We start from the raw sequence: 27,564 nt of genomic DNA on the forward strand, positions 1-27,564 counted from the left end.
ATGGGGAAGAGAAAAGTGGAGAGGGCAAGTGCTAGGCGTTCTCATAATCCCACTGACCAGCAGCAGTGGGTCACTCTTCCTTTCAGGTATGTGAGAAATGTGACTCAAAAGCCCATCCTGACAGCCTGTTTCCAGGACCATTTCTGATGCTATTTATCTTAGCCTGTGTCCTCCACACATGGAAATCTGAGGCAAAGATGAAAGTGCCAACACATGAGTTGCTATATGCCAATTCAGAAAGATGAGGACCAGGAAAAAAAGAAAACAATGAAGAAAAGCATCAGGAACTCTGATGTATGATCACTCTGACTGTATTTCTCTCTTTCTTTTGCAAATTAGAATTCTTTTTTATACATATATACTAAAATACCCACCTGGTTCTGCTGTGTTCAGTTCAGTTCAGTAGCTCAGTTGTGTCCGACTCTTTGTGACCCCATGAATTGCAGCACGCCAGGCCTCCTTGTCCATCACCAACTCCCTGAGTCCACCCAAACCCATGTCCATCGAGTCAGTGATGCCATCCAACCATCTCATCCTCTGTCGTCCCCTTCTCCTCCTGCCCTCAATCTCTCCCAGCTCAGGGTCTTTTCTGATGAGTCAGCTCTTTGCATCAGGCGGCCAAAGTATTGGAGTTTCAGCTTCAACATCAGACATTCCAATGAACACCCAGGGCTGATCTCCTTTCGGATGGACTGGTTGGATCTCCTTGCAGTCCAAGGGACTCTCAAGAGTCTTCTCCAACACCACAGTTCAAAAGCATCAATTCTTCAGCACTCAGCTTTCTTCACCGTCCAACTCTCACATCCATACATGACCACTGGAAAAACCATAGCCTTGACTAGATGGACCTTTGTTGGCAAAGTAATGTCTCCGCTTTTTAATATACTATCTAGGTTGGTCATAACTTTCCTTCCAAGGAGTAAGCATCTTTTAATTTCATGGCTGTACTCACCATCTGCAGTGATTTTGTAGCCCAGAAAAATAAAGTCATCCACTGTTTCCCCATCTATCTTCCAAGGGGGGGTGGTGAGGCAGAGTGAAGTATCCCAGTGCATCTGAGTGGGCCTTTCCCCAAAGTAGAGAATACTAACCCTGTCCCCAGACTACTATCCCTCTTGCTTTTCCCAGCCCCCAATTCCTGCAGCAGGAAACCCCTGTGGTCTGGCCCTGGCACTGGGAGAGTAGAAGACACCTGAAGGGCTAGGTGAGTGAATGAGGATGTTTGACCTTTGAAACATAAAAACACTGCAGTATTGGGAGTGGGCTCTCTGTGGCTCGGGCAGCTGACTGGGCCTCCTGCTCTGTGGCACAGGTGGGTGGGTGTGGGATGGCCACTCCTCCAGGAGCAAGGCAGGCTCTGTCTCAGCAGAATACTTTCTCAAAATTGTTTCTGGTGCAAAATAAACGTACCAGAGATATGAGGTGTGGAGCTGCAGAGGCCAGGCCAGCCACCCTCCCCAGACCTCAGATCATGGCGGCACAGGTGAGGTGGGTGGGGGTGCTGCTGCTCTGGGAGGACTCACAGGAGCATCTAGAAGGAAGCACAGTGAGTTTGTGAGTTTGCGCGTGCATTTAGACAGAGGGAATACATGATAAAGCAAATAGGGTGAAATACGAAAAAATACAATTCACATTCTTACTAACCCTCCTCCACCCTGTAAACATTTCCTGTGAATATTTATTTTCCAAAAAAAAGATGAATTTAGGGAGAGACTGTGTGGATTTTTTAGTAATATTGTTATTTTGGCAATGTTCTGTAAATTTTCAATTATTTCTAACCCCAAAGTAAATGAAAGAATGACATGACAGTGTGACATGCCACAATTAGGGGTTGGAGAAAGTCCAGTAGTAGGACAGTGAAGCATCCATCAGCTTTGCCTGGGGGGGAGGTGGTGGTGTCAGGGCAGGCTTCACGGAGAAGTTTAAGGAGAGACTGGAAGGTTGGCGATCTGACAGAGGTGTGTGAGGCCCTGGAGCATCTGACTGAGGTGGGAGCAGGACAGGCTGCAGGGAAGAACCGTGAGTCCCCGTCCATCCTGAGAGTCTGTTACGGAAGGTAACACCGTGTGTGCTCTGACCCAGCAGGGCTCACCCTCCTCATGGTGAGTGTCACTCCTGTGCCCAGGAGCGCTGCTTCCTGCCCCTCCAGACAGTCGCACATTCCTTCTCATTGCCGGGGGCAGAGGCTCAGGAACCTTCAAGGGAAGAAAGTCTGAGGGAGGGGCTTGCAGCCTAAAGTGGGCTGGGATGGGCAGGGCCCACACTTTGCTCTCCCCAAAAGGCTCAGCATTTCACCCACCTCAGACTCTCTGCAGAGGCAGTACTCTTAAGTTTCCACCTGGCAGGGAACTCTCGGCTCCTGGCATCTGTGAGGCAGTAAGGAGGGAGCTCTCTGTGAAGTGACGAATCTGTTGAGTCTGAGACAAGATCCAAGTGTGTGAGGAACCACAATTCCAGTTCAGCTCTGGTCTTAGTCTCAGGGATGGAGAGTTTCAGAGAAACCCACGGTCCCTTAAGGGTTCATAGGGTGGGGGCTATTCCAGGAGGTTCCAGAATGCCTAGAAAGCCATCACTTTCTGTTGACTTTTCCTTACTAGGAAGTTGACAGAACAAGATGGGGACAAGAGAATGAATGGACTAACCGTTTGCATGTCCTTGAGAGGACATGGCCGGGATTTTGCCTTCTGCTGTTCCTCTCTGTGGCCACCAGAGGTCCGAGTGCAGGTAAGTCACTCAGGAGCTGCTGCTTCTTCAGCTCACCCGGGTGTGCACCCTGGTGGAGCAGAGGGAGTAGAACTGGGTAGGAGGCTGATGTTCTGGCCCAGAGAGGGAGTTGTGCAGATGCAGAGAAGTCATTCTTTGCAGCTGACAGAGCTGTGATCTAGGTGCTGATTGCCTGGCCTCTCTGGATCTGATCTGAAGCTAATGCATGTCCTGGGGCCCCACTTATGCCTCTGGGTGGTTCAGGGAGCTCAGGGGAGCTGTGGAGTCAGCGCTTCCTTCTAGTTGCTCCTGCTCCTATTGCTTTGGCCTTGGGGTTCCCAGAGGGAGCTGGTGAGGGTTGTGGCAACGAGCAACCTTGTCTAGTTCCCCTACCTCTCAAGTCCAAAGGTCACAGTAGAAGTAATGATACTTTTTATTTTTAATTAGCTGAGCAGAAGAATGCAAGTGTCAAGCATGTACTAGATCATGGTCAGCTAGTCTTACCCGAGAGCATCCTGACCTTTGTGGCTTCACAGTCCAGTGATGAACTAGTGAAGTGGGCAGAGGCTGGAAGATGATGGCCTGGAAGGCTGGTGTGAGCAGCTCCAGACTGTTAGAGAATTATATTTGCATCTTCTAGCAGCATGCCATTCTCCTGAGACATTTTGCAAGAGCAGAATCTATGCCCCTTTCTGGTCTTTCCTGCCTCGAAGCAGCAAGGAAATCAAAGAAAGTTGTGGTGAAGCAGATGGTAAGTAATAAACCAACACGGGATCCTCTCATTTTAGTCACTTTTAAGCTGAACAGATCCCTGTCATGGAGATAAAGAACAGTGTGCCTATTTCTTCTGTCTATCCTGGTGACTCTTGAGCAGTGATGAGTGTAAGATTTTCCCCTTCTTCTAAGCTAAAGAATAAGCTACTCACAGTTTCATAGGTGCTGGTAGAAAACAGGAAACTCCTGGCAGTGAGGCAAGGAAATTTATTATTCACAGCAGTAGTGAGAGTATCAGAATTTTCTTGTGCTGGTTTCCTGAGCCTCAATCCCAACAGAAGAATGGCAAGAGGGCCAGGAGACAGCTGCACAGGTAGTTTGTTTGCCAAGAAGCCTGGCATATTTGGCTTGTCAAGAAACAGCAAGAGTTTTTCCTATCAGAGAATTTATTCTCTGAAGGATTGGGTCCGGGAGAGGAACTCTGCACTTAGAGAATCTGAATCTCATATAATGTGCAGTGACCATGAGAGCAGCCAATGCCCTGTGTGCTGGAATGAAAGTCACTGGCTGCAACAACGAGCAAGGGAGTTGTTGGACAACAAGGGCAATGACCTGTCCACGTGTGTGTGTGCATGAGAGTGCACACACCCTATGGAGTATGATGATATGCTTCTCCACGGCTTGTATTTTTACTCTTTTGCTGATATTTTGTGAACATAATTTGTAAAGTGTTACTATCACTTTTTAATTGAAACTTGATTGACATATAACATTATATTAATTTGAAGTGTATGCCATAATAATTCTATATTTTTATACATCGCATATGATCAGTATAATAAGTCTAGTCCACACCCAAAAGCATATATAGTTACAATTTTTTTTCTTGTGATGAGAAATTAATATCTATTCTCTTACAACTTGTCAATGTACAATATAGTATTAGTCACCATTCTGTATAATATATCCCCAGGACCTATTTTATAATTGAAAGTTTTTATCTTTTGACCGCTGGACATAATTTCCTGTATTGAAGTCTAATTTGTTTGTATTCTCATGTGTGATTAGTACTTTTATACTGTGTTTAAGAAGTATTTCCATATGTTGAAGTCATGAAGTTATTCTCCAATATTCATATTAACTTGTAGAAGCTTTATGTTTTTGTTGTTTTTCCAGTCTTGTAGAAGAGAGCACCATAGTTGTGGTGACTAGAGACTGTCTTTGAGGATCATTTTTTGGCTGAGGGGGAGGAGAAAGAGGGAGTCAGAGCTCTAAGAATAATAAAGTTCACTTAGCACATTTTCCTCCTACACCTGTCACTCTGAAAAATGTGACCCTGAAGTCAAGGACATCTTCACTTCCCCCTTCAATTATTAATTTGTCCATATGTCGGTCAAGATGCAGCAGCCACGCCCTTGTGGAAGGGGATAATACAGGTGTGGGCTTTGGGGAGGTAGGGTGTTTCCCCTCTCTGGCTTCCATGGAGCCTACCCTGTTCCTCGGTGCCCGTTTGCATGTGCTGTGACTTGTGCATGTGTGCTCAGTCGTGTCCAACTCTCTGCAGCCCCTCGGACTGTAGCCAGACAGGCTCCTCTGTCCTTGGAATTTTTCAGGCAGAAATACTGGGGTGGGTTGCCATTTCCTACTACAGTGGATCTTCCCGACCCAGGGATCCCACTCCCGTCTCTGGCGTCTCCTGCATTGGTAGGAAGATTCTTTACCACTGGGACACCTGGAAAGCCCCATTTGCATGTACCCCTGCGAAAACTGATTCTTTTAAACTGCATGATAGGTACTTACAAAGCAATAGATATTAGACATGCATAGCTGACAGAGTCGTTAAGGAACTCGAATGAAGTGGGACAGAGATATAAATGCATGATGGCAATCTTCATGAGGTATCACCTGTGGTAGCAACATAAACAAGGGCCTTGGTTTATGAAGATGAGCCATCATCCAGATAGGGAGGTGTGGACGGAGCCCTGAGTAAAAGCAGGGGAAGGTAGGCTAGCAGGCCTGAGGGTTAATAAGAAGGAGGTTCGAAAGGAATTCAGAGAAGTGCATTGTTTCGAAGTCTACTGGAGGAGTGGGTTTTCTGGGCAAGGGGGAGCAAATCCAAGTAGGAACAGACTAAAGATTGCAGGGGATTCGAAGATTCAGAGCTTGTTGGTGTCCACAGCCAGCCCCTCACTGTGTCTTCTCCCTGCCCCCCAGCACTGCCTGGATGGAGGAGGATTCTTCCCAGACAGCAGTCCTTGACAGTGTGGGGGTTTCTCCTTCTTTGACTGGAATGGATATGGAGCTCACTGGGGTTACAGCTCCAGCTGGGTGATCACTGAGGCAGTTGTACTCCTGTTCTACTGCTGATAGCTGTGTGGTGTGAGACATGGAAGCCAGCTCCTAAGCTCAGATACTCTGAGATGGAAAAATGGAATGCTAACAAGGAGGGGTGGGGAATAAATTACATCACTTTGTGGTTCTGAGTTTCTCTGAATTCATTTTGAAAATTGACTGAGACCTAAAGGGAGACTTTAAGCCTCCTTTGGGGTTGATTCCCACTTTAGACATTCTGAGTTTGGAGCTTCAAGTCTTGGGTCCCAGACACAAGTTTGCTCCTCTTTGGACTCCCTGAGGGAGGTTAAGAACAGGGGAAGCCATTCCTTAATTTTCCTACCCTACCATTATTGGTTAGTCAAATCAAACCCTCAACATAAACATCTTAGAGCAGAAAAGATAACTATTATTTAGATTCATTAGGAAAAAAAAGATTGAGGTCACACCTGCCATGTCCTTTATTCCTTAGGACAGTGTCCCTAAAATGATTTTAGTACTAATTGCAACATCTGTGTGTTGGGGCAGGTTCTCACAACATCAGGCAATTCACTGACAACTAGCTGAGTGTCTTCCAACTCAACTCAAAGTTGACCCAATCTACCAGGAGAAATCCTCAGATCCCCAGGTGAAGGCTGCCTCTTGATGCATCCAGTGCAGACACCAGTTGATATGGGGGTGACACGAGTACTGCTGGATAGAGGCCAGTTCCTGCTGTGAAACACTGGACATAGTACAGGACCCCTTTCCCAAATGCAGAGTGATCTAAAACGTCAACAGTGCTGTAGTTGAGCAACCCTGGAGAGAGGGTTTGTGTCTTTAATTTTTTTAAAACAATTTTCACAAAGGTCAGTTTCATTTTGGTGGTTAGTACATTTAACAGTTAACTAGATTCAAAAATGCAAGGTGAATGCATTTAAAAATGATCCATGAATGCGGCACTGATAACTAGATAACCAATTTCACAAGAGACCAGGTAATATGAAATTGTCTAGACATTTAAAATACAGCTTTTGTGTAGATCATCCTTTGTTTTGATCACTGGGGTTCAGGGGTGTGTGCATTCATGCTAAGTCACTTCAGTCAAGTCCAACTCTTTGGTTCCCCATGGATTGTAGTCTGCCAGTCTCCTCTATCCATGAGATTCTCCAGGCAAGAATACTGGAGTGGGTAGCCATGCCCTCCTCTAGGGGATCTTCCTGAGCCAGGGATCAAACCTGCATCTCTTATGCCTCCTGCATTGGCAGGTGGGTTCTTTACCACTAGCACCACCTGGAAGCCCAGGAGGGGTAGTTAATCATACTGGTCACAGGGAAATTGTGTTAAGACCCAATCTTCTGCTATCCCTTCCCAGAGATTTCTACAGCTGGATGAACTTCCAACCCCAGAGAAAGGTCAAGTTCGTGGCCTCCAGGCAGTATGCTCTTCCTGTTTACCAAGACAATGTTAGGTTCACATCAGGCACAGAAGTTGAGTGTAGCCTACTCCAACTAAACAGAAGCAGTGAGATCCAAGTGATATTTAGTTGCAATGCCCAAATGCATGCTGCTGCTGCTAAGTCGCTTCAGTGGTGTCCGACTCTGTGCGACCCCATAGACGGCAGCCACCGGGCTCCGACGTCCCTGGGATTCTCCAGGCAAGAATACTGGAGTGGGTTGCCATTTCCTTCTCCAGTGCATGAAAGGGAAAAGTGAAAGTGAAGTCGCTCAGTCGTGTCCGACTTCTGAGCGACCCCATGGACTGTGGCCTACCAGGCTCCTCCATCCATGGGATTTTCCAGGCAAGAGTACTGGAGTGGGGTGCCATTGCCTTCTCCACCAAATGCATGCAGCTGGTACCTAATGTCTGAGCAACATTCACCCAAATGTCAAGATGAATTTCTTTCTGATAAATTGATGCTTCAAATTCTGTTCCCAGAATCTGACATTGTGTTTAGCTGGAAGTCCCCAGTCCTGCAGCGCCTTGCAAAGTTACTCCTTGTTAGCTATGATTTGTCACTGTCCCAGATTATGGGCTGGAACCCAGCAAGCCAGCCATCACAGTCAAAACAGCCCTCACCATCAAAGACAGCTGAACAATGGATTGCAGGTCCAGCAAAATCCAAGTCAACATCACAACTATGGTGTATAGACTCCCTCTTGTAAGAAGACTTGATGTTACCACTATTCTTTACCATGGTAGTGTGAGAAGGCAGCATCAAATCTCAGGTTCAAACCTTGTCAAATCTGGTCCTCATTGGTAATTCAATTCTGCTCCCAGAGTTCTGTCAGTGTTTGCACTGTTCTGTGATAGATCATACTGTATATGTGTTTGGTTTCCAAGTTCCCAGAAACTTGTGATAGTTGCTCAGTCATGTCTGACTCTTTGCGACCCCATGGACTGTAGCCCCCTAGGCATCTCTGCCCATGGGATTCTCCAGGCAAGAATACTGGAGTGGGTAGCCATTTCCTTCTCCAGTCCCAGGAACTTGACCGGTGTCTGTATTAGATGATCCAGATGTTGAAAATGTTGTGTCAGTACATGATTATGTTTTCTCATTCAGACAACCCCAAACCAATCCTTCCTTGAAAATATCTCTGGCGGATTTGCCAAAGTCAGCCCATGACAGAGGAATGCACATTGTTTACCCACAGCTCAGTGTGTTGGTTTCAAGACAAGACTATGAGAAGGGGTAGTCTGGTGTCTTCTGAAGGAGACAGCCTGCAGCCACAGCTGAGGCCACGGGCTTGCTATGGGTTGAGAGGCAGATGGCCTGGAGAAGGGTGAAGTGAAAGCCTTATAGCTGTTCTTGGCTAAACCTGATTTGTATGGTTGTTGGTAAGCTACTGGTAATGTACAGTTGACCCTTGAACAACGTGTGGGTTGTGGGCACCATTCTTCCTCAGAGTCTAAAATCCACATGTAGGTTATAGTTGATCATCTGTACTCATAATTTCTCCACATCTGAGGTTCCTCTGTGTTTGTGGTCCACATGTGCAGATTCAATGTCATGAATTCTGTAGTCTATGTTATTTAATATTGGAAAATAAAACCCCCATGTAAGTGGACCAGTACAGTTCAAAGTTGCTTTGCTCCAGGGTTAACTGCATTTTTTTCTTGTGTCTTCTCTTTATCCCACCTCCTTATTAAATCTTTGTTCCTTACTCCAGTTCAGTTCAGTTCAGACGCTCAGTCATGTCTACCTCTTTGTAACCTCACAGACTGCAGCATTCCAGGCTTCCCTGTCCATCTCCAACTCCCAGAGCTTACTCAAATTCATGTCCATTGAGTTGGTGATGCCATCCAAACATCTCATCCTCTGTTGTCCCCCTCTCCCCCTGCCTTCAATCTTTCCCAGCATCAGGGTCTTTTCCAATGAGTCAGCTCTTTGCATCAGGTGGCCAGAATTATGGAGCTTCAGCTTCAGCATCAGTCCTTCCAATGAATATTCAGGACAGATTTCCTTTATGATTGACTGGTTTGATCTCCTTGCTGTCCAAGGGACTCTCAAGAGTCTTTCCAACAACACAGTTCAAAAACATCAATTCTTCAGTGCTCAGCTTTCTTTATGGTTGAACTCTCACATCCATACATGACTACTGGAAAAACCATAGCTTTGATTAGATGGACATTTGTTGGCAAAGTAATGTCTCTGCTTTTTAATATGCTGTTTAGGTTGGTCATAGCTTTTCTTCCAAAAAGCTAGTGTCTTTTAATTTCATGGCTGCAGTTACCATCTGCAGTGATTTCGGAGCCCAATAAAACAAAAAAAGAAGGAAAAGAAAAGAAGAAAATTTGTTCCTTACTAGCTCATTCCTGATTTTCCTACCTGCTAATTTATTTTTTCTTCCTCTATTTATTTTAGTTACCTCTTGCCTTATTTCTGTCTTCTCATGTCAAGGGGTTACTGAACCAAACTTGAGTCTGCTGGCCTGTGCACAAAAAAGCCAACCTACTGACACAGGATTGTGAAGGAAAGTGCAGCATTTACTATAGGTGACAGCAAGAAGTTTGGGTAGCTAACGTCACCCTCCTCTCCCCACCCATTGCCTCTGATGTCCCCATTGGTTTTCAGGGAAAGGGTTTTAAAGACAGGGTGAGGAAGAATGTTGTGTGGTACAGGATCAGCTAGAGGACATTCTTCTGATTGACTGTTAGTGAGGTAATTGAGGGTGAATATCATCAGTCTTCTGGTTTTAGTGATCTGGACTCTACCTGCTTGTGGTCAGCATGTGGTTAACTTTTTCTACCCATTGGAGGTTTTTGTGTTGATCTTGAAGGATATGTCCCAGAAGGGATTTGTCATCTGGAAGGAACAAGTTTGGAGTCCTGACAAAATTTTATTTCTTATGGGGGTTAGTGAGTCCATAGCATTTGCTTTTTAAAATTCATTAAATGTTATATTTTTGTTTTATATCCTTCTCTGAAAGTGTTAATTTTTACAATGATGTTTTCTTTTTAGCATAAGGCGTAAAAAGTCACTTGGAGAAGTTGGATTGGATATGAGGTGAGGAATGGGGAAAAATTTCATTTTCTCTCTATGCACACACATACTGACAATTTTCTTTTTTAGCCTTAAGTATATTTGAGTTCTGTTGACAAGGACTGCTCTTTGGTGATGCATCTAAATTCAAAAGAGCAATAGTCTCTCGGAATCAATTATTTATTCCTTCTTTTAATTCTTCCAAACTTCCTACACCTTCCAACAATTTCCAACCTGTCATTACACACAATCCAGCCTCAAATTCCACCCTGTCTCCCCATTTTAGGCTGTCCTGTATTGGAATGATGACTTGGCTGCTGTCACTACCTCCTAATATTTCCCTCACTTTCCCCTGCTTCTCTTCATGGTCAGTACTCTAACAGTTTCTTGCTTCTTTTTCTACAGCTTCCTTCTTAACTTTTCTCCCTGTTTCCTATTTTCTGGTGCACAGGGATGTTCAGTGTGAGAGAAATTGATCTACAGGGCACAAAGGCACAATATGGGCAAGAGAAAGGTGGAGAGGGCAAGCACCCTGCGTTCATACAATCCCACTGATCAGCAGCAACGGGTCACTCTTTTAGATATGTGAGCACTTCGATTCTAAAGTCTATCCTCACAGCCTGTCTTTAGAACCATTTCTTAGGTGTTTTTATCTTAGCCTGGGTCCTCCACACATGGAAACCTGAGGCAAAGATGAACGTGTTAACTCTTGACTGTGGACCTGCCAGTGCAGAGAGATGAGGAGTAGGAAAAAATGGCAGAGATGAAACATATTAGACGCTGTGTGATTTGCTATCATTCTGCCTGTCTCTTTATACTGATTCTTGAAGAGACATGGAGGAAGCAGAGGACTGATCTGAAATCTGCCCCAAGTCCCATGGTGCATTATCTATAATGGGACAGTAAGTGGGTGATGACAGTTAATTCCATATGAAAAGCAAGGACAATGGTGGGCAGAGAAAGAGGAAGGAGAAAAGGTGGAACGGGTCAGGGGATTGAAAAAAGCAAAGAGAAAGAGAGAATTTAAAGAGAGTCAGGAAAGAGAAGGTAAGATTGAGGTATTGGGAAGGAAGGTCACTGAGGGAAGAGAGGAGCGAGAAGGCCTTTAAATAGGTTGAAACTGAATAAAAGTGAGGAGGGGGGAAAAGATAACCTATGAAAATGACAGCAAAAAGAAAGCAGGGGTGGTATACTAATATCAACAAAAAGAATTAAAATTTGCAAGAGACGACACTGTATATTAACAATGGTTCAAAATAACAAGAAGATACAGCATTTGCAAACATTTGTGCAACTAACAACAGACCATTAAAATGTATAAAGCAAGGATGGACATAATTGAAAGAAGAGATGGTTCTACAATAAGCCTGTAACCCCAAAAGGAAAGGAGTGGGAGACTTAGTTGCCAAAATAGAATAGCCCCTGCATTCTCCTTCTAAAGGGTGAAGGAGCTTTACCTTATCTTTCTTTCCTTCTATGAGCTTCTTGGAATGAAAAGTTCCCTGCCAAGTTGGGATCTTTTCTTGTTTTGTAAATTCTCTAGGGTTGCTTCTGTGTCCTTTAGGAGGAAAGCTTAGTGGTGTCTCTGCCCAAATACTTTGTCCAATAGAGATGAGGACTTTGGTTTTCTCAGGGCTAGATTAGGCTCAGCACAGAGTCATAAACTTAGCACTCATATAAAATTCATTTACTTCCATGGGAAACAATGTAAAGTTACCAAATTAAAAAAATTCCCAGTTAAAGACTAAGAAGCTAAAATCAAACATCTGTTATCCACAGAATTTTACACAAAAAACATTAAAATTTTTTTATTGGCGTATAGTTGATTTACAATGTTGTGTTATAGCAAATTGGAAAGATATTTTAACAATAACAAAATAGAAAGACCTTAACCACAGAATAAATATAGTTCTTCAGCATGAATATATCTAGTTCCTGGGAAAAGAATTTTGTATTATGTATGCCAACCACTGGAAGTATCATTACCTGCCACAATCTTTAGATGACACTTTGTGAATATTTGATTCAGTACAACCCATTCCCACTCATAATCTAAATACTTAATATTATTCATACACTGGAGTTAATGATTTCTTTGAGAAAAAAGATTTACCTCCCTTTCCCAGTGACAAAATCAACCACTTCTTCCAATATATTTTCATAATTTTGAGGCAAATCTCTATTATACAATTGATAGCATTGCATTCAAACATTTATTTTTCCCTTATAGGATTTCTCAGTAAAAGTTGATGGTTTCCCATGTCTGGAAACCTAATATTTTATATTTTGAGAATGTCAAGGAAATGAATTACTCAATCAGTTCAGTTCAGTTGCTCAGTCGTGTCCGACTCTTTGCGACCCCATGAATCGCAGCACACCAGGCCTCCCTGTCCATCACCAACTCCTGGAGTTTACCCAAACTCATGTCCATCGAGTCGGTGATGCCACCAGCCATCTCATCCTCTGTCGTCCCCTTCTCCTCCTGCCCCTAATCCTTCCCATCATCAGGGTCTTTTCCAATGAGTCAACTCTTCGCATGAGGTGGCCAAAGTATTGGAGTTTTAGCTTCAACATCAGTCTTTCCAATGAACACCCAGGGCTGATCTCCCCTAAGATGGACTGGTTGGATCTCCTTGCAGTCCAAGAGACTCTCAAGAGTCTTCTCCAACACCGCAGTTCAAAAGCATCAATTCTTCGGTGCTCAGCTTTCTTCATAGTCCAACTCTCACATCCATACACGACTACTGGGAAAACCATAGCCTTGACTAGACAGACCTTTGTTGGCAGAGTAATGTCTCTGCTTTTTAATATGCTATCTAGGTTGGTCATAACTTTCCGTCCAAGGAGTAAATGTCTTTTAATTTCATGGCTGCAATCACCATCTGCAGTGATTTTGGAGCCCCCAAAAATAAAGTCTGACACTATTTCCACTGTTTTCCCATCTATTTGCCATGAAGTGATGGGACCAGATGCCATGGTCTTAGTTTTCTGAATGTTGAGCTTTAAGCCAACTTTTTCACTCTCCTCTTTCACTTTCATCAAAAGGCTTTTTAGTTCCTTTTCACTTTCTGCCCTAAGGGTGGTGTCAACTGCATATCTGAGGTTACTGAGATTTCTCCCGGCAATCTTGATTCCAGCTTGTGTTTCTTCCAGCCCAGTGTTTCTCATGATGTACTCTGCATATAAGTTAAATAAGCAGGGTGACAATACACAGCCTTGACGTACTCCTTTTCCTATTTGGAACCAGTCTGTTGTTCCATGTCCAGTTCTAACTGTGGCTTCCTGACCTGCATACAGGTTTCTCAAGAGACAGGTCAGGTGGTCTGGTATTCCTATCTCTTTCAGAATTTTCCATAGTTTATTGTGATCCACACAGTCAAAGGCTTTGGCATAGTCAATAAAGCAGAAATAGATGTTTTTCTGGAACTCTCTTGCTTTTTCGATGATCCAGCGGATGTTGGCAATTTGATCTCTGGTTCCTCTGCCTTTTCTAAAACCAGCTTGAACATCTGGAATTTCACAGTTCACGTATTGCTGAAGCCTGGCTTGGAGAATTTTGAGCATTACTTTACTAGCGTGTGAGATGAGTGCAAGCATGTGGTAGTTTGAGCATTCTTTGGCATTGCCTTTCTTTGGGATTGGGATGAAAACTGACCTTTTTCAGTCCTGTGGCCACTGCTGAGTTTTCCAAGTTTGCTGGCATGTTGAGTACAGCACTTTCACAGCATCATCTTTCAGGGTTTGAAATAGCTCAACTGGAATTCCATCACCTCCACTAGCTTTGTTCGTAGTGATGCTTTCCAAGGCCCACTTGACTTCACATCCCAGGATGTCTGGCTCTAGGCGAGTGATCACACCATTGTGATTATCTGGGTCGTGAAGATAACTGGGTTGTACAGTTCTTCTGTGTATTCTTGCCACCTCTTCTTAATATCTTCTGCTTCTGTTAGGTCCATACCATTTCTGTCCTTTATCGAGCCCATCTTTGCATGAAATGTTCCCTTGCTATCTCTAATTTTCTTGAAGAGATCTCTAGTCTTTCCCATTCTGTTGTTTTCCTCTATTTCTTTGCATTGATCGCTGAGGAAGGCTTTCTTGTCTCTCCTTGCTCTTCTTTGGAACTCTGCATTCAGATGGGAATATCTTTCCTTTTCTTGTTTGCTTTTCACTTCTCTTCTTTTCCCAGCTATTTGTAAGTCCTCCTCAGGCAGCCATTTTGCTTTTTTGCATTTCTTTTCCATGGGGAAAAGAATTAGTCAATAGATCCAGATTAATTACCTAAGAAAAGACATCCTCTGATGTCTGTGAGTAAGAATATTTAACAACTGCAATAATAGACTATACACAGCTCTCAAACTTGAGTCTGCAACCAGGACGTTGTGACTACAAAGCAAGTTTTCAGTACCACATTGTTGTTGTTTTTCAGTTGCTAAGTCGTGTCTGACTCTTTGTGACCCCATGGACTGTTGCAAGCCAAGCTTCACTGTCCCTCACTATCTCCTGGAATTTGCTCAAACTCATGTCCTTTGGGTTTGTGATGATATCCAACCATCTTATCCTCTGCTGCCCTCTTCTCCTTTTGCTCTCAATCTTTCCCAGCATCAGGGTCTTTTCCAATGTGTTGACTGTTCTCATCTGGTGGCCAAAATATTGGAGCTTCAGCTTCAGCATCAGTCCTTCCAATGAATATTCAGGGTTGATATCCTTTAGGATTGACTGGTTTGATCTCCTTGCAATCCAAGGGACTCTCAAGAGTCTTCTCTAGCACCACAATTTGAAAGCATCAATTCTTTGGCTCTCAGCCTTCTTTACCATACAAACTTTCAGTATTCCAGTACACTGTGATATTCTGTAAATTGAAATGCTAATGTACTTGTTGGGATAAAATCAGGCTGGGCTTTTAAGTGAGGAACAGATATGGTGACTTTTTTTAAAAGGTGTGTAGTTTTATTCAGTTTGAAATTTTAATGCAAAGGGTTCCTCAAGACATATACTGATATATAAATTCAGATTTCACATTTTTTAAAGACACTAATACATGTTATTTTACCCCAAGTATTAGCATTTTGGATATTAAGTACACTTTATTTCAGAATGTCAGCACATGCCAAACCTGTACTGCAGTCAGAACCTCTCCTTCCCAGGCCGAGCTTTACAGGCTGCTTAAGATCTCATCCGGGAGTTATGAACCCTTTTGGTAGAGATCACTAATATACATTTGACCACTTATTCTAAATACTCCCATATTAGAAACAGTATTCAGCAGAGGATAATGCCATGTGTTGATGTCCAAAGATTGAATATCTGGAAGATAACTCATCCAAATGTATTGCTTTATTTTCCCAAATTTTACTAGTCAAATTTTAAAAGTTTGATATCATGTAGTAACAATATATATCCCTCCCAAAATACATCATGCTTGCATGTGTGTGTGTGCGCCTTGATCGAAGATGATTTATGAAGAAAAATTTCCACACTATTTGCTGGTTGAAGACCCAGAATTTGTTATTCCTTTCATTTCTGCTTGCAAAACGACCACCTTTTCTCCCAGACCCTCCCCTTTGTAATACAGAACCAAGACAGCTGACATGCAGTGCTGACATTGTTTCCCTGAGGTCTTCCTTTAACGCCCCAGTGCAGTCTGTATATCACACACCTCCTGAGATACCACAGGCAACACATTTAGCATTTCCCCTAAAACAGAACACAGATCGCCATCCTTCCAACCTCGAAGATTAGTTTCCTCATCAGACATAAACATACCACCAAGCCAGGGCCCCATATTTTATGGGGTTATTTCCTGAGGCTGGAAAAAGGATGGTGTGGACTTGTGCCCTGCCTGGTAAAGGCTTCAGCCTGAAACTGATCTTTTCTGCTGACATTTCTTGGCTAGGACAGGTCCCATGGCCCATTTAACTTTACAGAGGAGAGGTACAGTCTTTCCTGTGCCTCCAAAAAGAAGGGAATTAATCACAGTGAACAACCCAAGTGACTACCTGAGAAATTGCCTGATTAAGTGGTATTAGTGGTCATTTCCCTATGGCTGTAGCAAACAGCAGAGATGTATGGGAGATAGGTCAGTCCTCTCTCCATCTCTCCCTCTGACTCTGTCCTTTCTGAAAACAAATTCAGGTGGTTGTGATATAGTAGAGTGCATGGGTAAGTGTAAGTTATTAATAACATTCCAGGCCTTGGACTAGATACTGTTTTGTGTGGGTGTAAGGCATTTGCCTTCCTCTGCACTGAACAAGCTGGATGGCTCCTGCACCTTGGACATCAAAGAGATGTGGGGCTGGAGGCCCAGGAGTGAGAGGAAGCAGTGCCCTGAACATCGGCATCTGACCCCAAGAGCAGCCCCAGAGGCAGAGGTGACAGAAATGAGGTATCATAGGATCACTTGTCAGTGCTCTGAATCCTTGACATCGATTCCTTTCAAGGAATTGGGCTGGCTTGGGTGTGGAATGGGGAAATCCAGTTGTCAGCAGGTGTAAAACATCCCCTAGGGACTATGGGCTTCAGCGTGGACAGAAATCTCCTAATGATGGGAAGAAATGAAAGCCAGAGAAATTTCAGTCTAATGAATGCCAGCCGAGCTGAGTAGAACTCCCAGGTTAGTGGACTCTAGAAAAATACCTGTTGTATTAAAAAGAGTTAGCGATACATAATTGATAATTACACTGTGGTTATATGTGAGAAATCCCTATTAGGAAAACACATATTTAACTAGGGAAAGGGCCTTCATGTATGTAACTTACTCTCAATTTGTTTTTAAAGAAAAAGCCTGTGTGAGTTTGTATATGCACATAGAGAGGAGGCACACGTGCTAAAGTAAATTGGGTAAAACACAAAATATAGGTGAATCTAGGTAGAGGCTATATGTGTCTTTGCACTACTCTTATTTTTGCAATATTCTGTAAATTTTCAATTATTTTAGCCTCCAAATTAAAACAAAATGACATGACAATGTGTCACATGTCATGATTAGAGTGACAAAGTCCATATTAGGCCAGGGGAGTATCCATCAGCTTTGTCTGCGGTGGGGTTGTCAGGGAAGGCTTGCTTCATGGAGAAGTTTCAGGAGAGACTGGAAGGATGACGACCTGACAGAGGTGTGTGAGGCCCTGGAGCATCTGACTGAGGTGGGAGCAGGACAGGCTGCAGGGAAGAACTGTGAGGTCCCGTCCATCCTGAGAGTCTGTTACGGAAGGGAACACCGTGTGTACTCTGACCCAGCAGGGCTTGCCCTCCTCATGGTGAGTGTCACCTGTGTGCCCAGAGTGCTGCCTCCTGCCCCTCCAGACAGTCACACATTTCTTCTCATTGCCGGAGGTGAGGCTCAGGAACCTTCAAGGGAAGAAAGTCCGAGGGAGGGGCTTGCAGCCCAAAGTGGGCAGAGCCCACATGCTTTATTCTCTCCACAAGGCTCAGCATTTCACTCATGTCAGGACTCTCTGCAGAGGCAGTAGCTCTGAGATTCCACCTGGCAGGGAACTCGTGGTTCCTGGGATTTGTGAGGAAGGAAGGAGGAAGCTCTCTGTGCTGTGAGGAAGCTCTCTGTGCTGAGTCTGAGACAAGATCCAAGTGTGTGGGGAGCCACAATGGCAGCTCAGGTCTGGTTTTGGTCTCAGGAATGGAGAGTTTCAGAGCAAGGAGCCTGTGGACCCTTAAGGATTTGACGGTTGGATGAGATTGGGTGTATTACAATAGGTTCGAGAATGCCCAGGAGGCCATCACTTCCCATTTGAGATTTCCTTACTCAGAAAGTTCAGGCAGCAAGGATGAGAAGATGAAAAATGATGGATCGGCCAATGATCCTCATTGTGCCTCATTTTCTTCTTAAGGACCAGGTGCCATATTCTGCCTCCTGCTGTTCCTCTCTGTGGCCACAAGAGGGCTGAGTGCAGGTAAGTCATTCAGGAGCAGCAGTTTCATCAGCTCACCCAGGTGCACAGTGGAGCAGAGGGAGTGGATCTGGGCTGGATGCTGATGTCCTGGCCCAGAGAGGGAAGTCATGGAGATACAGAGAAGCCACACTTTGCAGCCTACATGAGCTGTGGCCTGAGTGTTGACTGCTTGTCTCTCTGGATGTGTGGTCTGAAGCTAGGGCCTGTCCTGGGGCCGCAATGTGTGCCTCTGTGTGTGCCTGAGGGGCTCAGGGGAGCCATGGTGGCGAAGACTGTGCTTCCTTCTAGTGGCTCCTGCTCCTATGGCCTTGGTCTTGGGATTCCCAGAAGGAGACGGTATTCAAGGCTATGTCCAGGGAACAACATAGTCTAGTCTTCATCCTCCCAATTCCCTTCCTTGTAGTAGGCATTATGATAGTTTTCATTTTTAAATAGTTGAGCAAAAGAGTGCAAGTGTTAAGGCTGTAGTAGATTGTGGTCAAGTATTCTTAGCTATGAGAATCATGACCTCTTGGGCCTCACAGTCCAATGATAAAATGGTAAAGTAAGAAGGGGCTGGGAGCTGACGGCCTGGAAAGCTGGTGTGAGCAGCATCTGAATATTAATGAGAATTATTCTCCCATCCTCTAGCAATGATCTCTTCTGTTGAGAAGTTCTGGGAGGACGAAAAATGTGCTCCTTACATGTCTTTCCTTCCCAGAAGCTGCAAGGAAATCAAAGAAAGTTGTAGTGAGGCAGATGGTGAGTAATAAACCAATCCAGTACCCTCTCCTTTCAGTTACTTTTTAGCTAAGCAGATCCCAGTTATGGAGGTCAGGAGGGCTGTGCCCACCACTCCTGTCTGATCTGACTCCAGCGTCCAGCCAAGGAGATTTCCAATGGGAATTTTGAGGGTTTGGATCATGTTACAGGAGACATCTGTACATGTAGTGGGTTTTCCAAGGAGATTGACAGATAGGGTTGGTAAAGAAACTACAAAATTCATATCAGAGAGTTTATTCTCCTTTAGGGCTGGGTCCAGGAAAGGAACTCTGCACTTAGGGAATGTGAATCTCATAAAATGGGCAGTGACCATGGCTCCCCTTGCTCTGAGTTGCAGAGCCACATCCTGATGTAGACTTGAGATGTGGTTGGGCACTATTATCAGGCCTTGAGCGGTCAGAAGGAGGCTCTATCCAGAGGGAGATATCATCTCTGTCTTCTTGGATATTTGCTCTACAAAGTCTTTGAAAAGGTAGCTTTGAACAAAGTCAGTCAGTGTTTCTGCTCTTAGATGACCCATAGAGAATTGTTCTCTAATAAGCAGATATGTGTGAGAGCCTTCAGGATACATTTCTGACTTTCCAGAATCTTTCTGATTGTGAGGCCTGAGATGGACCCTGTGGTCTCAGAAAGGGGGTCTCTGGGTTGGTTCCCTCTGCAGATGGCCTGTATCACCTCCGCACTGAGAATGGTGTCATCTACCAGACCTCCTGTGACATGACCTCTGAGGGTGGTGGCTGGACCCTGGTGGCCAGTGTGCATGAGAACTGCATGCTTGGGAAATGCACATTGGGTGATCGCTGGTCCAGTCAGCAAGGCAACAGGGCTGACTACCTAGAGGACGATGGCAACTGGGCCAATTACAACACGTTTGGGTCTGCAGAGGTGGCCACCAGCGATGACTACAAGGTGGGTGGCACTGAGATTCCAGGTGGAAAGGATAGGGAGCTGGATGTGGCTGGAGCAGAGCATGTGGAAGAGAGGGTGGGAGATGAAGATGTGGAGGTGGGACTGGAGAAGACAGACAGAAGTCCATGTCTTGAATCACAGCTTCTTCCCACCAAAGCTGTTTGTGTGGTGGGGTCTCATCATCTTCTGGAGGGAGGTTGGGGTCTGAGCACTGCTGGGTACCTGCCCTCCTGGAGACCTGACCTATCAGCTCCACTGAGGGCTGTGTGTGTGGGGTCTTTGGCTGGTAGCACCTCCTGGGCTGGTCAGACTGAGTGTGTGTCGCTCTGCAGAACCCTGGCTACTACGACATTCAAGCTCGGGACTTGGGCATCTGGCATGTGCCCAATAAGTGCCCCCTGCAGCACTAGAGGAACAGCTCTCTGCTGAGGTACCACACCAACATTGTCTTCTTCTGGAGACTGGGACAGAATCTGTTTGGTTCTACCAGGTACATGGGGCTGCTGGCTGGGGGTGGGGGCACTTCTTTTGGTGAGCTGAGGGCCAGGAGTTTTCGATGAGAATAAGTCTGGTCTGGGTCCCATATCCCTAGCAGGAGCTTGTTCTTGGCTCTTTATTCTCTCTCTGGGTCAAGTGAACTCATGGGCTACCTCTCTTGGGAGTTCTGAGCCAAGCAAGGGAAGAAGCATATGGGGGAGGAGAGAGGGACTCAAGGCTGTTGGACATAGTTATGATAGAGGGTAGGTGGGGAGGAATTAGTATTTTAAGACTGATCTGAAAATGACACCTGAGGGCATTAAATCTCCTGCTTGTCCTCACACAACCAGTATTTTGGTCTCTGTAGAAATACCCAGTGAAATATGGAGCAGGGAAGTGCTGGACTGACAATGGCCCAGCCATTCCTGTCGACTATGACTTTGGTGATGCTGAGAAAACTGCATCTTATTATTTACCAGATAGTCAGCTTGAGTATCTCCTTCCCAAGCCCAGTCATCAGCTCTTCCCTGCTCTCTTGGGGAAAGTGTAACTAGCAACAGTTAATGATTGCTAGCATTTATTGAACACATACAATGTACCATGGTGTAATATAGGAACTTAACATGATATTGTGTCATTTAATCATCATGAGAAAAGAATGAAGTTAGTATTACTCTTCTCCATTGTAGAGGATACAAGCTCAATCTTCTTAACCAATACCCTGTATGACTCTTATAATAGTTAAGGAAAGAGGTAAGTTAAAGTTCAGAGGCAAAAACAAATAGCAAAGTGATGAGAAAAATTTGTTTTTGTAATGATGAATAGAATACCAAAGAAGCTGAAGTTGATCAGTTCTATGAAGATCTATAAGACCTTCTAGAACTAACACCAAAAAAGATGTACTTTTCATCATGGGCATTGGAATACAAAAGTAGGAAGTCAAGAGATAAATGGAGTAACAGGCAAGTTTGGCCTTGGATTACAAAATGAAGCAGGGCAAAAGCTAACAGAATTTTGCCAAAAGAATGCACTGGTCATAGCAAACACCCTCTTCCAATGACACAGAACACAGCTCTGCACATGGATAGCACCAGTTGGTCAATACCGAAATCAGATTATGTTCTTTGCAGCCAAAGATGGAGAAGCTCTATATAGTCAGCAAAAAGAAGACCTAGAGCTGACTGTGGGTTGGATCATGAGCTCCTTATTGTAAACTTAAGGCTTAAATTGAAGAAAGCAGGGAAAAACATTAAGACATTCAGATATGATTTAAATAAAATCCCTTATGATTATACAGTGGAAGTCACAAATAGATTCAAGGGATTAGATCTGGTAGACAGAGTACCTAAAGAACTATGGGCGGACGTTCATAACATTGTATCAAAGGTGGTGACCAAAATCATCTCAAAGAAAAAGAAATGCAAGAAGGCAAAATGGTTGTCTGAGGAGGCCTTCTCTAAATCCAGCTTGTATATCTGGAAGTTCTCGGTTAACGTACTGATGAAGCCTAGCTTGAAGGATGTTAAGCATTACCTTGCTAGCATGTGAAATGAGTACAATTGTGCAGTAATTTGAATATTTTTGTTTAGAAAATCGAGTTTATAAAATAGCTGAGAAAAAAAGAGAAGCGAAAGGCAAAGGAGAAAGGGAACGATATACCCAGCTGAATACAGAGGTACAAAGAATAGTAAGAAGAGATAAGAAAGCCTTCTTAAGGGAACAGTGCAAAGAAATAGAGAACACCAATAGAATGGAAAAGATTAGAGGTCTCTTCATGGTAACATTTCATGGAAAGATGGGCACAATAAGGGATGGGAACGACAAGGACCTAGTAAAAGGAGAAGAGATTAAGAAGGGTTGGTAAGAATACATAGAAAAACTATATTAAAAAGGTCTTAATGATCTGGAAAACCATGATGGCGTCATCACTCACCTAGAGGCAGAAACTGTGGAGTGCAAAGTTAAGTAGGTCTTAGGAAGCATTACTATATATAAAGCTAGTGGAGGTGCTAGAATTCCAGCTGAGCTATTTGAAATCTTAAAAGATGATGCTGTTAAAGTGCTACACTCAATATGCCAGCAAATTTGAATAACTCAGCATTGGCCATGGGACTGGAAATGGTCAATTTTCATTCCAATCTCAAAGAAAGGCACTGTCAAAATTATTCAAGTTACTGCACAGTTGTGCTCATTTCACACGCTAACAAGGTAATGCTCAAAATCCTTCAAGCTAGGCTTCAATAGTACTTGAACCGAGAACTTCCAGATATACAAACTAGATTTAGAAAAGGCAGAGGAACCAGAGATCAAACTGCCAACAGCCACTGCATCATAAAAAAAGTAATGGAATTCCAGAAAAACATCTACTTCTGCTTCATCGACTATGCTAAAGCCTTTGTGTGGATCACTGCAAACTGTGGAAAATATTTAAAGAAATGGGAACACCAGATCACCTTACCTGTCTCTTGAGAAACCTGTACGTAGATCAAGAAGCAACAGTTAGAACCAGACATGGAATAACAGCCTGGTTCAAAATTGAGAAAGGAGTAGGTCAAGGCTATATATTGTCACCCTGCTTATTTAACTTTTATGTAGGGTGCATCATGTGAAATGTCAAGCTGGATGAATCAACAAGCTGAAATCAAGATTACCTGAAGAATTATCAACAACCTCAGTTATGTAAATGATACCAATTTAATGGCATAAAGTGAAGAGGAAATAAAGAACCTTTTGATGAAGGTGGAAGAGGGGAGTAAAAAAGCTGGCTTAAAGCTTGGCATTCAAAACACTAAGATTACGGCATTCTGTCCTATCACTTCATGGCAAATAGAAGGAGAAAAAGTGGAAACAGTGACAGACTTTATTTTCTTGGGATCCAGAATCACTGCAGACAGTGACTGCAACCATGAAATTAAAAGACGCTTGCTCCTTGGAAGAAAGAAAGCTATGACAAACTTAGTGTATTAAAAAGCAGAGATATCACTCTGCAGACAAAGATCTGTACAATCAAATCTCTAGTTTTTCCAGTAGTCATGTATGGTTGTGAGAGTTGGACCATAAAGAAGGCTGAGTGCCAAAGAATTGATGCTTTTGTACAGTGGTGTTGGAGAAGACTCTTGAAAGTCCCTTGGGCAGCAAGGAGATCAAACCAATGAATCCTAAAGGAAATCAGCCCTGGATATTCACTGGGAGGACTGATGCTGAAGCTGAAGTTCCAGTAATTTGGCTATTTGATGTGAAGAGCTGACTCATTGGAAAAGACTCTGATGTGGGGAAAGATTGAGGGCAAGAAGAGAAGGGGGCGACAGAGGATGAGATGGTTGGATGGCATCATCTACTCAATGCATATGAGTTTGAGCAAGCTCCAGGAAATGGCAAAGGACAGGGAAGCTTCGTGTGCTGCATTCTATTGGGTCACAAAGAGTCCGACATGATTTAGTGACTGAACAACAAACGATGGATAGCTATTATTTTAAAGAAGCCACAGACTTAAGTTTTTGGTGGGAAAATAAGTCATTTTACGTTAACATCATGGTAGTTGGATGAGAAGTGTGCTAGCAGAAACAGATGGCTACTTCTGATAATTGCTTATTCCTTCTGGACCTCTGAAGGTCTTCTTGCTGATCTCTCAGTGGGTTATTAATTTCACCTATGAGCCCTAGGCAGACAAGTGACTCTTTTGAACACGAGCCTTGGTCCTGTTACTCCAGATGGAGGGAAGATCTCTTCCATTGAAGTTCAGAGCCAGGATGTAGCAGCCGCTGTCCACAGAGGTGCTGGGTTTCATCCCCGCAGCTTGAAGTTGCTTGACCTATTGATTTAGGGAATCCCTGGGCTGGTCAAAAGGAAACTTTTTTCAGTTCATCCTTTGAATACTTAGGCCTTTCTCTGCCTCTTCTTTTCCAGAGGAATTTGTTGCAGGATTTGTCCAGTTCAGGGTGTTTAGTAATGAGAGAGCAGCCAATGCCCTGTGTGCTGGGATGAGAGTAACTGGCTGAAACACTGAGTTCGTGAATTTTGGGAAGAATCATGGCTTGTGCGTGTGTGTGTGTGTCTGTGTTTGTGTGTGCACAACCCCTTATATATTGGTGTATGTCTCTGTAGCTTGCATTTTTCTTCTTTTGCTAGTATTTTGTGGACATAATTTTAAGATTGTTACTATTATTTTTACTTGAGATGTAATCAATATGTAATATTATGTTAGTTTCAGGTGTGTACTATAATGATTTTATTTTTTTATGTATTGTGAAATGATCATCAGAATAAGTCTAGTCAGCATCCACTACCACACATAGTTACAAATTCTTTTTTCTTCTGAGGAAAACTTTTAACATCTACTCTTTTATAATTTTTCAATGTACACCATGATATTATGATTATAGGAAGCATATTGTATATTACATCCCCAGAAACTTAATTTGTAAGTGATAGTTTGTACCTTTAACCATTAGACATAATTTACTTCATTAAAGTACAATTTATGTATATTCTCATGTATGATTAGTACTTTTACATTGTGTTTAAGAAGTATTTTCATATATTGAGATCACAAAAATATTATCTAGTATTCTTATTAACTTCTAGAATCTTTATGTTTTTGTTGTTTCTTCAGTCTTGTAGAAGTGAGCAGCATAGGTGTGTCAGCTGGAGAGTGTCTTTGAGGGATGTTTTGTGACTGGAGGGGCAGGAGGAAAAGGGAGTCAGAGCTCTAAGAACAAGCATGCTCACTCACAACTTTTCCTTCCACACCTGTCAGTCTGAAAAATGTGACCCTGAAGTCAAGGACATCTTCACTTCCCCCTGCAATTATCAGTTCATCCATTTGTCAGTCAAAAAGAGGCAGCTGTGCCCTCATGACAAGGCCCCTAGATTCTGATCTGGAGGATAATGTGTGTGTTGGTCCTGGGAGTGGGGTTGGGTGTGTCCTCCCCTATTCTGGATTCCATGAATCCTTATTCTGTTCATAAGTGCCCATTTGCATTTACCCCTGTATGTATTGATTCAAAAATACATGGGAGGTTACCTACAAAGTGCTAGGTATTAGAACTGCAGGCTGACAGAGTCATCTTAAGCAACTCAAGTGGTTAGGGACAGAGATATAAATGCATGACTGCCAGAATGGCTGCTATCCAAAAGTCTACAAGCAATAAATGCTGGAGAGGGTGTGGAGAAAAGGGAACCCTCTTACACTGTTGGTGGGAATGCAAACTAAGACAGCCACCATGGAGAACAGTGTGGAGATTCCTTAAAAAACTGGGAATAGAACTGCCATATGACCCAGCAATCCCACTGCTGGGCATACACACCAAGGAAACCAGAACTGAAAGAGACACGTGTACCCCAGTGTTCATAGCAGCACTGGTTATGATAGCCAGGACATGGAAGCAACCTAGATGTCCATCGGCAGACGAATGGATAAGGAAGCTTTGGTACATATACACAATGGAATATAACTCAGCCATTAAAAAGAATACATTTGAATCAGTTCTATTGAGATGGATGAAACTGGAGCCCATTATACAGAGTGAAGTAAGCCAGAAAGAAAAACACCCATACAGTATACTAATGCATATATATGGAATTTGAAAGATGATAGTGATAACCCTATATGCGAGACAGAATAAGAGACACAGATGCATAGAACAGTCTTATGGACTCTGTGGGAGAAGGTGAGGGTGGGACGATATGAGAGAATAGCATTGAAACATGTATATTATCATATGTGAAACAGAACGCCAGTCCAGGTTCGATGCATGAGACAAGTGCTCAGGGCTGGGGCAATGGGATGACCCAGAGGGATGGGATGGGGAGGGAGGTGGGAGGGGGGCTCAGGATGGGGAACACATGTAAACCCATGGCTGATTCATGTCAATGTATGGCAAAAACCACTACAATATTGTAAAGTAATTAGCCTCCAACTAAAATAAAGAAGTTAATAAAAAAATATATAAACGCATGACTGCAATCTCATGTGGTATCACCTGTGATAGCAACATAAACAAAGGGCCCTGGGAACACAATACAGAAGCTTCTACCTCTACTAATGGCACACAGTTGATTCTTCAGGAAGGTGACATTTTTGATAAATATCAAAAGATGTGTGTAGAGTTCAACAGGCAGCAAGGGGCAAACAGTGTCCTTTGAGGATGAATGACTAACGTTCAAAATCACTGGGATTTGATAGACCATGGTGTGTTGAGGGGGCAGTGAGCTGTTGTGTAAATTGTATCACGGTATGCACATGGTGTAGAATCAAGAGCTGGAAATACTTGCAGGAAGTAGGACAAGGAGGGGCTTTTACATTATGTTCAGGACATAGAGTTTATGTTATAGGTGATGGGACACATCAGAGGAGTTTGAACAGAGTAGTGACCTGATCACTTTGGTTTAGCAAGGAGGGGGACATGGATTCAAGAGCAGGGAAATGAGTGAACGAGACCATGAAGCAGGTGTAAAAGTGCAGATGTGAAACACTGAGGACTTGAGCTAGAGTGTTGTTGATAAAGCTGAAAGAGCAAAGATGGATGCATAGACGATGGAACCAACAGTTCTTGATGATTAAATGAAAATGGGAGATGGCAAGTGATGAAGACCAAACAGACTTCAGGGTTTTGTTTTGGGTGACTGGATGCTATCAGTTAAGATGTGTGATGAGAGAGGAATAGATTCAAGGACAGCAAGAGAGAGTTAGTTTTGTTTTGCTCAAGTGGAGTTTTAGATCTAAAGATATGTAGGTGGAGACATCCATGTGACAGTTGGATATGGGGTTTCAAATGCAGAAAATAACTGGCTGCCCTCTGAAATTTAGGAGCATCACAACAATGTATGATTATGCTGGTGTTAGCAAAAGTCATGGGAGAAGATGAGCCTCACCGGGAGAACGAGAAGTGGACAGAGCTGTGAGGAATAGCATTTGGGGGATTGATTAAGGAAAAGAGGTGAGCTGAGGGGCCTGAGAATAAACGGGAAAGAAGTTAAAAAGGAATTTAGGAGAACATGATTTCAGAGTCCACTGGAGAGTGAGTTCTGTGCAGGGGAGTGGTCAAGGCCAAGTAGGAGAGGGACCGAAATTTCAGGGGATGAGACCATTAAGAGCTCACTAGTGTGTTTACAGCCAATCCCTCACTGTGTCTTCTCTCTGCCCCCCAGCACTGCATTGGCGGAGGAGGATACTTCCCAGAGAGCAGTCCCTTGCAGTGTGGGGATTTCTCCTCCTTTGACTGGAATGGATACGGAGCTCACTGGGGTTACAGCTCCAGCGGGGAGATCACTGAGGCAGCTGTGCTTCTGTTCTACCGCTGA

At 43.7% G+C, this 27,564-nt stretch overlaps 1 pseudogene; it reads left to right on the forward strand.

Moving 5' to 3' along the window:
* On the forward strand, window positions 1-27,564 carry LOC145505213 (intelectin-1-like; annotated as a pseudogene).

This window comes from Giraffa tippelskirchi, chromosome 5, assembly GCF_054371585.1.
Source record: "Giraffa tippelskirchi isolate mGirTip1 chromosome 5, T2T-mGirTip1v1.2.pri, whole genome shotgun sequence".
NCBI lineage: Eukaryota > Metazoa > Chordata > Mammalia > Artiodactyla > Giraffidae > Giraffa > Giraffa tippelskirchi.